Source organism: Episyrphus balteatus, chromosome 3 (assembly GCF_945859705.1).
Source record: "Episyrphus balteatus chromosome 3, idEpiBalt1.1, whole genome shotgun sequence".
In the NCBI taxonomy this organism is placed as follows: domain Eukaryota; kingdom Metazoa; phylum Arthropoda; class Insecta; order Diptera; family Syrphidae; genus Episyrphus; species Episyrphus balteatus.
In genome coordinates this window covers 49,319,746-49,335,411 of record NC_079136.1, presented here as the reverse complement: position 1 = coordinate 49,335,411, position 15,666 = coordinate 49,319,746, and positions in this window count along the sequence as shown.

The following is a 15,666-nucleotide window of genomic DNA, read 5'->3' as shown; positions in this document are numbered from 1 at the left end:
GTCTTGAAAATCCAATTCAAAAGAAACAAGTTCGGAACTCCGGTAGAACATTTTTTAAAACCCCGTTAAAAGTTTTAGGGAAAACTGAACTGATAAACACTTCAACACTATTACAAAACGGCTAAAGTAACGTAAGAATGCAAAATGTTCATTTTTAGTTAAAGTTATTAGGCTACCATAAAAGCTATATTTCCCAAATTAATCAATCATTTAACTTACTCTCAAAGCTTCCAATCGAAAAAAATAAATAAAATATATTTCAATTAGTTGTCAATTTCATCACATATCCACGACCACGTCACATACAAAGTAGTGTTACAAACGAGTAGAACCCTCAATCAATTCCACTAAATTATACTCCATGTTCGAAATTTGAGTAATATAACGATTACTATAACATTCACGTCTATGCCATAAATTGCCATAAGTGCGCTGCGCTCCACTTTGTCATGTGAAATTAATTTTCGTGGCAGTACCGCAGCACTCTTATGTGACCTCTTCCTTTTAATAGTTTGCGCTTATATCAGCCCATATAAAATGTAGGCCAAAATGCGTTCGTCACCAAAATATCAGTGTAAAAGCATCAGAAAATGCATCGCGCACACGTCACTGGCAATGTGTCAGTGCGGGTAATGTGTCAGTGGCTTCCTAACCCAATTGCCATCAAGTGAAATAATTAAACATAAATTATTCCATTGGATCACTTGTGCTCAACTTGTGCTGTGCAGTGCAGCACTAAACCATGCAGGCTGCAGGCACACTTCACTCCGAATTGAGTGACATTGATGCAACCGCGTTACACTACTATAAAGCTCCGCTATCGTCATCGTCATTGACAAGCCTATATACCACAGACCTCCCTTATTCCTCTTTAGCCTACAAGTCGATATATCAGCTACTCTTATTTCAATTTCACCTAACTCAATCAACGTGCTTATTCTACGAAAAAGGTTTCAATGGGCCAAAAAAAGTCATTGTTACACTTAACTAATGGTGTACACGTCGATGACGGTGTGCGGTGCGGTATGTAAACGTGGGTGTATAAGTTCAAACAGACTATACAAGGGCATATAAAAAGATGGAAAACCCTTTTATCGACAGGGGGCGCCTTTGTATTGTCACAAATTAGCGCGCTGAGTGCAGCTGATATAACCATCTCCTCCATCCTAAGTAGATTTATTGTTGGAACGAACGGAACTTGCGACTAAGGCTCATTCAAGTGCAACCTTACAAGTTCTTTAGACTCTATTTTTCACCATCTATCTATAGACACATGGCTAAGGCTTGTAACGTAGATAATTTGATGTGTATTTGTGTGTGTGTGTGGAATGCATTCAGCAGCACTTAAAGTCATTTCAAGATGGATGCAGCATTGTAGTCGTATATAACACACATGAAAAGTTATTAACAATTTTTTGAAAAGCTAGCAAGAACAAGGGAAAATAGATTCGAGAAATGAAAAGAAAAGAAAAAAAGAAAAAGCAAGAGAAGGGGCAATTTGTCTGCAAAATTGTGATGCGAATCATGTCAAGAGAGAGTTTTCAATTGTATGTATGAATGTGACTAGGTTAAGGACATTTCTTCATCAGTTTGAGGAGGAATATGAACCTTTGTTAATAGAAAAATTGATGATTGGACAACTTATGTTAACTGTTGAGCTATAAAAGTATTTTTAGGGAAATGAAATGGATGAAGAAGTTTCTTCTCTTCCTATTTCAATACTTTTTCATTCTACTGTTTCACCTTAAGGTTAGAACTGTGGAGGTTGTGTCACCTCGACCTTAACAAACTTTTGCCAGCATTCCATTTTTCGTTTTTTTTTTTTATGTATAAGGTTAAGAAGAAGGAAGGAGTTTATCTTTATAGACATTTTTATCGAAGGTAAGAGATTAAAACTGGAGTCAAAAAGAAAGTATGTTATTAATACTGAAAACAAAAATTTGAGTTGCCACTTTTAAAATGGGAACTTTAATGTGGCAACACTATTTAAAAAAAAAATTGTCGGATGACTAATTTTGTCATATTTTTTGTAGTTTAATCATATAAGAAATTTATTTTTAAATGCCAAAAAAAGACTCAAAAAGTGAAAAAAAAAATGAAAAAAATAATAATTTAAGAAATGTAGGCTCCAAAGTATGGCAACGCCATTCAAATAAAAAAAAAGAACGCTATAATAAAAAAAATACATTTTGACTGATAACAATCAGACATGACATTACGATGATCGAGAAGGCCAAAAAAAGAGGGTTCGCAATTCTATCTGTCTCTGCCTGTCTGTATGTACCTTGAGCTACAACACTACACTACTACTGGAGCGATTTTCTTTAAACTTGGTAATAAACAGTTTTGGATGATACCTACCCTACCGGCGAATTGAAATATTTTTTCAGGATCAAAACTAAAGGTAACTGTCATAAAACTGAGATAGAAAAGTCACTTTTATTCAAAAAAAAGTCTCTAAGGATTTTGATTAAAATAATTGTGTGTAGTAACTATACGCATAAGAGCCAACTTTTTCAAAAAAAAAAAAAAACTTTTGAATTTCTCGTAATCGACTAAACCGACTTCAAAAAAAAAAATTTTTTGGTAATAGAGTAATCGTTATATAAAAATTGTACAAAATTTCAAAAAAAAAAAAAAACATTTTTCGATTTTTAAAAAATATTTCCAATTTTTTTTTTTTTTTTTTTTTGAAAAATCAATTTTTTGAAAACAGGATAGTACAAATTTTATCGAAATTTCGTTCTTATGTGTTGAATAATATTTTCTTAAAAATGGTGTACCAAGTTTTTTTTTTTTATAAAAAATTTACTTATTCGTTTGTTAAGCCTGAACTACATTAAAACACAAAGTCAAAAAAGTACGAAAAAGTAAACAAAGCTCAAAATATAAAAATCACATGTATGTATATTTACCTGACATCTATTGGAAAAAAATTAACTAAAAAAGCTCTTTTGTTTTTTAAGTTTTGAAATTTCAAATAAAAAAAAATTGAAATAGTAAACAAATTACAGTCAAATCCATCTAAGTCGAACTGTCACGGGACACGAAATTGGTTCGAGTTAGGAAAAAATTCGACTAAGAGGATTCTATTTAATCTTTTTGCTGCAGGCGGTTTCATTAAAAACGGTAAAAAAATTTGAGTTAGAGGAAAATTTGACCTAAATGAAGTACGACTTATAGGGAATCGACTGTATTTTTTTTTTTTTTTTTTGACGGGAGGAAATCTTCAAAAGACACTTAGCAGTATTCGACACCAAGTAGTGTGGGACTCTTTTTTAACAACTTCTGTAACCGTTTCTATTTGTAGGTCACGATGTAGATCGCTATTTCTTATGTACCAAGGTGCATTAACTATTCCACGAAGGACTTTGTTTTGGAATTTTTGGATGATTTCGGTATTTGTTTTCTTTGTACAGCCCCATAATTGGATACCATAGGTCCAAACAGGCTTTAGTACTTGATTATACAGCATTATTTTGTTTTGGGTTGATAAATCAGAGTTGTTAAACTGTATTTGAAATTTTAATTGTTTGTCAAAAGAGCTTTTTTTCGCAAAATGACAGGAACTATGTGATCGATGAGCTACCTTACGGAAAGGATATAAAATATTGTTTGAGTGTATTTGTTTTTAAAACTTTGTGAAAGTTGAAAGCTTGGTCTTGTTCAAGCTTTTTGAATCGAATACTTTTTTAAAATGAAAGGGAGATATACAAACAAGCTACTAGGGGGAAGAAGAAAAAACATCGTGTTTACTTTTTTGTACTTTTTTGACTTTGTGTTTTGATGTAGTTCAGGCTTTATAATAAAAGTAGTTTTATTGTTTTTCGTGAAAGAAGGAGTCGTTAAGATACAATTTCAAAAAAGTATTAAATTACATCAAGTAAGATCTAAACGGGACAAGACCGGACCAAAAAAATTTTAAAATTGACCAAGGATTTAAGAAATACAGGGTTTGTCATGCTAACTATATACGATATGAGATCAAAAACAGTTTTTAATTTTTTTTTTAACCTAAAGCGCGGCAATTTTTTTGAGTTTGCAGTTCTTATACCTACCCAATGCGGCAATTAATTGACACTGGTCTTCAACGAAAAGAGAGCTTGAACCAAACCATACTTTTCTAAAGGATTTTTGTGTGCTGATTTCAAATCCGAAGTCAAAATTTCACTGGCACGCCACGTTTTTGAAATATTTGAATATTAACAGGTCAAAAACGCGTTTTTTTTGGTACTTTTGGCGTTGAATTTAATCGCCCTTAAATTTTTTTTTGCAAAACTACTTATGCAATCCATATTTTATCCTTTTAGATATGTTAATTTTTTTTTTGTAATTATTTTTTTCTAAAAGATATTTGATATATAAAAGTGTGTGATATCTCAAAATCCTGGTGGTAAAGGTTTTTTGAAGCAGATTACAGTTTTCGACTCTTGATTTGGATAAAAAAAAGCAATATATTACGAAAAATATATATTTTATATCAAACGTCAAAAAACATTTCATTCAAAATTAGTTTTTGGGAGTTTATAGCGAAAATAGTGATGAGCATAGCTCAAAAACTAGACGTGTTGGAATAAATCTGTAAACAGTTTTGAATTCAGCACACTCAAATTAATTAAAATCACTTTACAGAGTTCTTGCTCCCGACTTTTTTTGTTTTTTAAGAAAAAAAATTTAAATTGATCAAAAATTAAAAGTTGTCATGCTAACTTTATATAAAGTTAGCATGGCAACTCTTGTGCACCGATTCTGACCAAACTAAGCGCGCGGCAATTTTTTTGACTTTACGACATAAACACGGCAATTACTGAGCCAAAAAAAAATTAACTTTTCAAAAGTTGTCATGCTAAGTTTATACAGGTCAAGACCGGCCTGGATAAAATCTAGTCCGAATAACGGCATACGTACGTTAACTTACTGACGTTTTGTTTTACGTCTCTATCTTTTTCATCTGATTAAATAGAGACAGCAATAGTCAAAACGTTCACGTTTGATAGTATTCGTATGCTGTAATTCGACCTCTGATGATGATGAACTTTTTGTCTTTAAGAAATTGAATGATTATGTACCATAATTAAATTAAAATATACTTTCAATTAATAAATTAATTGAAGAATACCTTAAACTCAATCAACTACTTCTTGAGTTGATTCATATAATAAATTTATTATTTCATTTAACTTGACTTTTGATATCCCAATAATTAAATGTTATCATAAATAAATTTGTCACAATAAGTAATGTCATTCATAAAATGTACCTCATCCCTTACCAATATTTTCCATATATGACAATGTTAAAAACAAAATATTACTCATCCATAAATATTCTTCAATTCCCAATCAATATTTTCAGATGTATGTGTGCATGTAAGCCTCCCATACTTGTTTAAGAACCCATCGATTACGTAAATTTCTTGAAGAAATGCCATACTGACAGTTCTGTCTACACCACCACTCTCTCTCTCCTTGACTTTCCATCATGATATTTAATTCATTTCAACGAGCTGTTTCAGTATCCGTAAGGTACTCTTTAATCACTTTGGAATATCAGTCATTCATAATGAAAGATATGTATAGAGAGCAATGCGCCACTCGTCCTTATATAGTACCTTCGTTAACGTTGACAGCTCAGAGAAGTGTCAAAAGTAATTAGGTTCAATTTTAAAAATAAACTCTTGATTGGTATGGAGAGAATGTCAAAAATTCAGATGAGATGATGGAAGAGGCTCATCAATGTACGTACCTACGCTTTTTTGTAACATTGTGTTTCAATAATAATAACCTAAATTGAAAAGCTTTCAAGAAAAAAGAAAATTCGTCCAAATTTGATCAAATAATAACCAAGTCCTGACTCAAAGTAGCTAACGAACTACCCACGTCATCGTCATGAAGAAAAAAACAGTTAAATGGGGCATCAAGCTTAACAAACTTGGTCCGCTTAGAAAGTAATAAATAAAATATTAGGTACATTAAAAACAAAGCACTGTACCGTACAGCCATGTGTGTGTGTGTGTTGGCAGTATATCCTCTTAGAACGTCACATTACTGTTATATAGGCATATGTTTTGTATGACTTGAATAATACTCGTTCGTATATGAGTACAAAAAAAGGATGTGTGGTTTTTTTTTTCATTTCCACATATCTCATAAAATTGTAAGAGCTGGAGATGAGAAGAGGAACAGATGAGAATTACCTACAACTTGAGAACTAGCACAGCCCTTGTGTTAACTGTATGTTGTGCATTGAGTGTGATTCTTAAGGCTTTTCAAAAATGATAAGGATATTGTGGTACTGATGGTTTGCTATATGAAGGCAGGAAAAAAAAAATCAATATATACACTAGGGTGGTCCAATTTTTTGGTTTTTACATTTCCGTTGTTCCCCACTCAAAAATTGGTTGCATATGTGTTTTGTATTACACACGTGAAATTTCAGCTTTTTAGGTGAAGTGTAAGTGGGCGCTCAACAGGCTCAAAGTTTTTTCTCAGATGCTGTTATAGCTGGGTCCTCATGCCTAGTAATTAACTCTTGTTTTGATTTATCAAGTGAATTAAGTTATGATGTGGTAAAGTTTTTCATAAAAAACCAATAGTTAACTGATATTTTCACAGATAATAATTTTTGTTCATTTAAATTCATCTATAAGTATTTTTTGCTTAAAGTTAACAAAACAGAATTAATCAATGAAATACGAGCTAGTGACTCAAAACCAAAGAAACATGAAAATCTTTTACTTGGTTGTCGGGAACATGCGTGCTTATCATGTTTTAGCCAAATTCCAACCTCAAGCCAAGTCCTAATACGTTATAATCAGATATTAAGGGTAAGGTAAGGGTAACAAAGTCTAATATTCCAAAGCTGATGAGCGCCCTCTTCCTTTTACTTTTGAGGGCTAAAACTTTCAGCATATGTTGGTATTGATGTCTGAAGCAAAATAATGGGTGGGGAACTAATGAATTATATGGTTTACTTTTTTGCCTTATAATGTGGACCACACTAATATACACATATCTACAAACCAACATAATATATCTTTTAACCATGAAGCCCACATAGAAATCCTTGACCTTAAAAGGCACATCATGCATAATATTATATTCTTGGGAATTGTATGTGATTTGAAGTGAAAAACAAAACGGATCTTGGCTTAAATGAGGGCTTTTCTCTTTTTCTTTCTATTTTTAATGTTTAATTTTTTTTTTTCTTTTTTACTTGCGATATAGGTACTATAGGGCAAGTTTAGGATTCGTAAAAAAAATCGAACTCGAGATAACAATTTTAAATGACATTACGATGATGGAGAATGCCAAAAAAGTGGGTCCGGCAATTCTGTCTGTCTGTCTGTCTGTCTGTAAGAACCTAGAGCTACAGCATAAACTACTGAAGCGATTTTCTTCAAACTTGGTAGTTAACAGTTTTGGGTGATTCCTTAGAGGAGAAATTGAAGTTTTTTTTTTAGGACCAAAACTAACGGTACCTGTCATATAACGGAAACAAAAAGTTGATTTATTTCAAAAACGGCTCTAACGATTTTGATTAAAATTTTTATACTTACTGTTACAGATAAGAGCCTCCTTTGATAATGCGAAAAATATTTTTTGTACCGTTATTAACGGTGCCTGCATTGAACGGTTTTTTGGATTTATGAATTTCTCATAAACGACAAAACCGATTTCGACCAAATTCTTAATACAGAAACGTTTAAACAATCATTATTTAAAAAAATTTTAAATTTTTCAAAAAACACATTTTTGGATTTTTAAAAAATATTTCAAAATTTTTTTTTGAAAAATCAATTTTTTGGAAACGGGCTGGTGAAAAATTTTGAAATTTCAGTTTTATGTGTAAATTAATTATTTATTCAAAATTGCATATCAACTTTTTTTTTGACAAATGTTAGAAAATTTTTATATATAAAAAATTATTTTTTTTAAAAACGGCTCTAACGATTTTCGAAAATTTTTTTCTAAAAATTCCTTTTTATACTAGAAATGAAATGGCATACTTATTTTTTTGTAAAAGAGCATTTAAAACGGTATTTAATTATTTATAAAAGCAGATTTTATTTTTTTGCAGCACTAACGAAATTCCGTGAAAATATCAAATTTCAACAATTTTTCTCTTATTTTGTTCAATTGAAAACTTTAACATTAGAGTAACTTTTACCATAAGAGCAAGTACGTGCGACCTTGATTTTACTTTCAATGAAGATGAGTGTTTGGTGAACCAGCATAATATGAATCATTCTTTTAAATAATCTGAATAAAAAACTAATGGGTTTTTTTGAACCAACATTTTAAAATAGGTTTTGAAATGAAAATAAGAGTTTCATTATAACAAATGTAGGAAGGTTTTAAAGTATTTCTTGCTGCCTACAGAAGGTCAAAAATGGTGACTTTAGTGATGAGGGGTCCAAATTAAGAATATGTATAGATAGATTTAGCAACAGATTCCCATTTTATATATTTGTCGTTTTTGGCGTCAAAATTCATTTGCACGGCCAATTCTGGACGAAAAGTCATGAAATTTGGTATACTGAATTATAATAGTATGGAAAATAAGAAAAAGCTGTAAACTTTTTTTTTTATTCAAAATGCCGGCTCCAAAATGGCGTAAAAAATGGGCGTTAAAATAGAATTCTCATTTTCAAAACAGTTTATAAGTTAGAAATTGGACTAAATTCATGACAAAAAGATGTCAGATCTTAGATTTAGGATTCATAGATTCATATTCTTTAAAAAAAATCAAATCAAATTTAATGTTCTTAATTTAAATCGGAAGTCGAACAAAATCTATGACGTCAGGTTTTTGAGATATAAGTAGTTCAAAATTTATCTACGAAACGGGACTTTTTCGACTTCAGATTAAAATTTAGAACATTGAAATCTATTCGAAAAGTATAATTTGGTTTACGGAAAAAATAAATTCTCAGTTTTATTGAAACATTGAAACTTTTCATTTTGCAATTACACTGGAAATACCTATAGCCATTTTTTTTTTAATTTAAATCTAAACTATACAAGATATTCAACTATGGAAAAGAACAGCAGAACAGAAAGCTACTTGGAAACCGTATTGCCAGAGCTGGCTATTTATCGCCAAACAGGCTCCTTTAACTTTTAACACGCTCCTTAAAATTTTTGTTTGCGATTCATTGGATTTTGCAAGCTGTTTTAATTTTGAACTTGGCGATTTACGGCTCCTATAAAATCAAAGCATTTTACTGCAAAAATTAACCAAAGATGTGAACAGAAAACCAATTTGCATAGTTTTTTCATTTGATTTTCATTTAAAATTTAATTTTACGCCCGTAAATGAGCATGAAAACCAGCATATATCAACATAATGAAAAAAATAATTATATTAGAAGCAAACATTATTTTAAAATTTAAAAAAAGTGTTAATTTTGACCATTTTTGAAGATTTTTTGGCTCCAAGATTTTTGAAGTGAAAAATTCTTTAGAATTCTTTAGATTTGAAACAAGATGAAACGAAAAAGTGACATGAAAAACCAATTGTAACTTTGTCATATAAAAAACATGGATTTAAAGGTGATAGAATCAAAAAAAAAAGGTAGATTTTTTGCGATCTTTTTTTGCAAGAAAAATTATTTTTCTGAGGTTTCACTTCTACCACGTGTGAATTGCACACACGAGGCTCCTTTGCCTCGAAAATATTCTGGCAACACTGCTTGGAAATTTTTTTTTTTTCTATTTCAAAGTTCAGTGCTTAAAATTAATATAGCTAAAAAAAGCTAGGGCATTGCCGATTTTGTTCCAAAACTATTTCAAGCCAAATCCACACTTGAAAGCTTTCCATTCCACAGAAGAAAAATACTTTAGTAAATGCCAATAGTTTCTTGTTGTTTCCATTTTTGGCAGTAGGTATTTTACTTCATTAATTAATAACTTAAAAAGATGCTCTTTTGGACTTTTTTTTTAACTTAAAAAGGTAGTTACGTTAAAATTTTGTTATCAACTTTGTTTTGATTGAAAATTAGGTCATTTGGTGAAACAAAACATAATTTTTAAGTAGCTCTAAGAGCTGTGTGCTGAAATGAAACTTAAGGATTTAAGTTCTTACGCAGAAGAAAAAGTAGGGAATACGATTTTATATTTACTTAAATAATTAAGTTTCGCTTCAGCAAACGGGTCTAAAAAAAATTATATTAAATCGAAAAAAATAACATTTTGCTTTAAGAGAAATTCAAGCTTACTTGGACATAAAAACGTATTTTTTTCAACTTTCGGCGTCCAAACAAAACAGTTTTGGTTAAGTGAAAAATTCAATATTTATAGGTATATTTTAATTAGGTATTGTTATTTTGTATAGTTCAATTTTTTTTTAATTTTTGCCTAAACAAAATATGTTGCCAACATTGACTAACGTCAAAATACAACAAACTAACCTCTGAATAGTCAGTTTTTGTATGAAAATTGATAAGAAAGTTGCTGTCAAAATTGTTGCTCATTTAAAATTGTTGGTTATTTGCAGGCTCCCGAAAATAACTCCACATGAATTACTCCAAATTGCACCAGTTTTGTTTTTATTTTTTTTTTAGATATATCTACCTTAAAAGTTATACATAATTTGTTATTTAAAAACTGCATGAAGAGCCGATCATAGCGATCAGGAAACGGATCAAGAAAATGCGTTAAATAGATAATAATTGGTACAATTTCAATCCTCAGATTTCAAATTTATCGATAGGAAATCATTTAAGAGTAAGTTTAAAAACATTATGTTTTATTTCAACAATTTTTTATTGTCAAAAAGTATTAATTTTTGTGTTATGATGCTTTGAATTGAAGGAAAATAAGGAAATGCATTTTTAATAAAGAATCTATTATATATATTAAAGTTTGGTTTTGTGTAGGGGAGAGTGGGGCCAAATGTAACACTTTTTTCTAAAATCGATGGTTCTCCTACAAATTTGCAAATGGGTCAACCAGACCTTTTTTAAATTAAAGACCAATGTTTTAGCTCCAAGATCCATAATAAAAATTTAGCAAAACATAACGGTAATGTTGAAAAAAAAAAGCTTCCAAAAAAAAAATCGTGTTGTTTCAACTTACCCCACATACGGGGCAAAGTGTAACACATACCGGGGTAGGTTGTACCAAGAACTAAAAATAAGAGAAAAATACCTTTATTTGTTTATATTTATTTATTTTTAATTAATAACAATAAAAACAAACCTCAGTCATGAAATTTTGGTGCAAATTTGTAAAAAGTGGAGCAAATCCAAGATTTCCAGAGAAAATTTGACAGTAGTCTTAAATAAAAGTTATTCGAATTCATAAATTGTTTTATAAGCTTTATGAATTCAAGTGGTGGTTCAAAAATGTGTTTCCAATTTCAAAATAAATACAAATTCAATTACAAGCATTCATATTCAGGGTTGTTAATTATATTAGGTAAACAATTTTTCAGTATAGGTAGGTTTTTACATGGTACAACTTGCCCCGGAAAAATGTTACAACTAGCCCCAGCATGAAATTTGGCACATAAAATCAATTTAAAAAAAAGCGAAACTGATATAGACATAACATATACACGCAATTTGAGCCAAAACACAGTTGCATATAACAAAAAAACACTTAGCACTCTATCTTTTTCGGGTAAAGAGGTAGACCAAAAATAAAATTAAAAAAAAAAGTTACAAACATGCATTTTTTGGGCACCACTAGTGTAACTTCTCACCCTGTCGTCTAATCTTCATCTGAAGAAAATGTGCCGGTAGATATGCAAAAATTGAACATTTTTCTCCTTTACACGTTTCTTAATATTGAAAGGAACATCGCTTTTTTTAGCTGTTAATTCTTACCCCTGTTACATTTAGCCCCACTCTCCCCTACGTTCGCTAACCAGCCGGCTGTAAAGAGTTGACTTTTTTTTCAAATTTATTCAATAGTTAAAAAAGGTATTGAAAAAATTCAAACAAATTTCAAAACCAAGTTGTGAGGGTTTTTTTTGCAGTCATAGACCTTCGACAAAAGACTAATTAGAGGTACGCAAAATTTTGCACAGACATTTTTTTCATAGGCCCTGTATTTTCAAGTAAAAATTTTTGAAAAACAACCTAATTTTTAGATACATTTTTGAGTAGTTTTTTATATTTTTGGAATTTTTAAAAGTCTGCAAAAAATCTCAAACTTATAGGAAATATAGGTTTTAATCATGCGCATGTATGTACAAAATTTTTTTAAAATGATTTTTGACCGAATAACGGGAAAAACAATTTTTTTTGTCCCAAGTTTTTTGTCCGTTTTTAACAGTTTTTTATTTTTATCTTTTTTTCTTCAATAGATAAATGAATAAAATTTACAGTGTAGATAGATAATGGGCAAGACTATATTTGTACAAAGTTTCAATTAATTTTGTAATGACAAATTTGAAATAACGGTAAAATAAAACTCTATTTTTAAAACATATTACATCTTTTGATCTGGAGCTTATAAAAATTTGATTTATCTTTATTGAACATCCTGATAATATTACCTTTCATTTGATAACACATTTTAAGCGTGAGAAAATAAAATTACATGTTTTTTTTGCTTTTTATATATATTAAAGTTTGGTTTTTTGTACGTTCGCTATTCGGCCACACCGGCTAACTTATTTTGCTTATTTTTTTTAAATCAAAGGGGAATAAGAGTAGAAGGTTTTGGGCTAAAAAATGAATGATTTTATAGGTTAAATAGGGGTAACACGACATTGCAAATAGAGGCTATTTTCTAAACGGTAAGTTGTAGAGAGTTGAATTTTTTTTTTTAAATGATAGATAAATTTATTGTAAGGTTGAAAAATGTATTGCAAAAATTCTAAAAAATTTCAAAACTAAGTTGTGAAGGTTTTTGTGCAGTGAAAACATGAGGTAGAACTTCGACAAAAGGCTTATTAAAGGCAGGGAAATTTTTTTACGGAAACTTGAATTACACGATTGGAAAGATACTTAGAAAAAAATTTAGGCGTCTTATACGGATTTTTTTCATAGGCCCTGGATTTTGAAATTTGAATTTTTGAAAAACAACTAATTTTTAGGGACATTTTTGAGTAGTTTTTAATTTTTTTGTAATTTTTATAAGCCTCCAAAAAATCTCAAGCTTATAGGAAATATAGGCTTTAGTCATGCGCAAGCATTTACAAATTTTTAAATTTTAAAATGATTTTTGACCGAATAACGGGAAAAACAAGTTTTTTTGTCCCAAGTTTTTTGGCCGTTTTTAACATATGCCATATTTTACATAGGCCACTTTTGCTTAAAGTTTTTTTTAAACTCATTTTACGAACTTTTCAAGTTTTGATTCCCTTTTTCATTTAAAATGTAAACTAATTGTAGAGTCGAAAATTAAAAATAAATACAAAAAAAAAGAGTGTGTGTACAGTACACATGTACACTCGACTGAAGTTATACTTCTCATTCAGTATACATATATAAATGAATTTCATTTGATATTTTTAATTTCTTTTATTAAATTAATTAATCCACACTTCGTTTTTTGCATTTTTATCAAGTGAACAATAAATTAATTCTTTCATCCTCCTTGCGTCCATGTAGTTTTCAATTTAATCTGTGAACTTTACTCATGTTGTGCGGTTCAGAACGTACTATATATGGTTAACTCATTTGAGCTGAGCTGAAAGTGAGCTGAGCTGAGCTGTGATGGGTGAGAGGATACATTGATTTTTATTTGGAAAGTATAATGAAATATGAAGATATTTTAAACTTTTATAAAACACCATAGCTTAAGATGTTTGGTTCTAGTTATTAATGGAATTATTTTAACACATAGATATTTTTATAAATAAGACAGATAATTTTTCGTGATCTTTTCTCTTGGTGTTTTTGATAGTAAATATATTTCTATTTTTTTTGTAAAATATTTCTTTTTTTATCATAAAAAAAAAATTCCGGTAGAATCCGGTTTTTCGACTTTTTTCAAAATTCCGAGAAAATCGGTTTTGAAAGTTGGGGTAAATTTTTTTTTCGAAAAATTCCCGAATCTTTAAACGCTCCTGGAAGCTAAACCGCTTTAGAGCAATTTTTGGGAGTGATGCCAAATGATAGCTTGTGTCATGGGCCTACGCTTTGCACATTATCAGATTTTTAAAAAATCGCCTTCCATGTTAAACCACCACATCATGCCTTTTTTTTCAGAATCGCGCCTATTTTTTTTTTACTTTTAAGTTCTCCCGGTTTGAGAACGCGTGGACCTACAGGAATGGGAGTTGTACCCAAATGTAGGTTAGAGTCCCCGCTATCTTTTGGCATCAAAAATTTTATATTAATTTTCTTCAAAATTCCGCGATATAGGCGTTGGAACGCTTTGATCTAGAGACAGGGGAGTGGTGCCATAATTATGAAAGCTTATATTCTCAGCTAGCCGATAGTGGTATAATCCGGTTTTTCGATTTTTTTCAAAATTCCGAGAAAATCGCGTTTGAAAGTTGGGGTAAAATTTTTTTTCGAAAAATCCCCGAATCTTTGAACGCTCCTGGAAGCTAAACCGCTTGAGAGCAATTTTTGGGAGTGATGCCAAATGATAGCTTGTGTCATGGGCCTACGCTTTGCACATTGTCGTCAGATTTTTAAAAAATCGCCTTCCATTTTAACCGCCACATCATGCCTATTTTTTCAGAATCGTGCCTATTTTTTTTTTTACTTTTAAGTTCTCCCGGTTTGAGAACGCGTGGACCTACAGGAATGGGAGTTGTACCCAAATGTAGGTTAGAGTCCCCGCTATCTTTTGGCATCAAAAATTTTATTTTAATTATCTTCAAAATTCCGCGATATAGGCGTTGGAACGCTTTGATCTAGAGACAGGGGAGTGGTGCCATAATTATGAAAGCTTATATTCTCAGCTAGCCGATAGTGGTATAATCCGGTTTTTCGATTTTTTTCAAAATTCCGTGAAAATCGCGTTTGAAGGTTGGGGTAAAATTTTTTTTCGAAAAATCCCCGAATCTTTGAACGCTCCTGGAAGCTAAACCGCTTGAGAGCAATTTTTGGGAGTGATGCCCAATGATAGCTTGTGTCATGGGCCTACGCTTTGCACATTCTCAGATTTTTAAAAAATCATCTTCCATGTTAAACCGCCACATCATACCTATTTTTTCAGAATCGGGCTTAACTTTTTTTTACCTTTAAGTTCACCCGGTTTGAGAACGCGTGCACGTACAGGGATGGGAGTTGTACCCAAATGTAGGTTAGAGTCCTCGCTACCTTTTGGCATCAAAAAATTTTTTTCATTTTTTTCAAAATTCCGAGATATAGGCGTTGGAAGTTGGGGCGCTCACTTTCAGCTCAGCTTACTTTCAGCTCAGCTCAAATGAGCTAAGCTATGGTACCTAGCTCAAATTTAAGCTGAGCTGTGAGCTGAGCTGAAATGTGAGCTTTTTGCAACCCTGGCAACTTGCCACATGGAAATTACCACATGCAACTTGCCACACGCAACTTGCCACATGCAACTTGCCACACGCAACTTGCCACATGCAACTTGCCACACGCAACTTGCCACATACAACTTGCCACATGCAACTTGCCACATACGACTTGCCACATGCAACTTGCCACATGAAACATGTAACTTGCAACGTGTTGTGTGTTTTATGTTTGCCGTACTACGGCGTACTGCATTTTTAAATACTAAAGTACTGCCT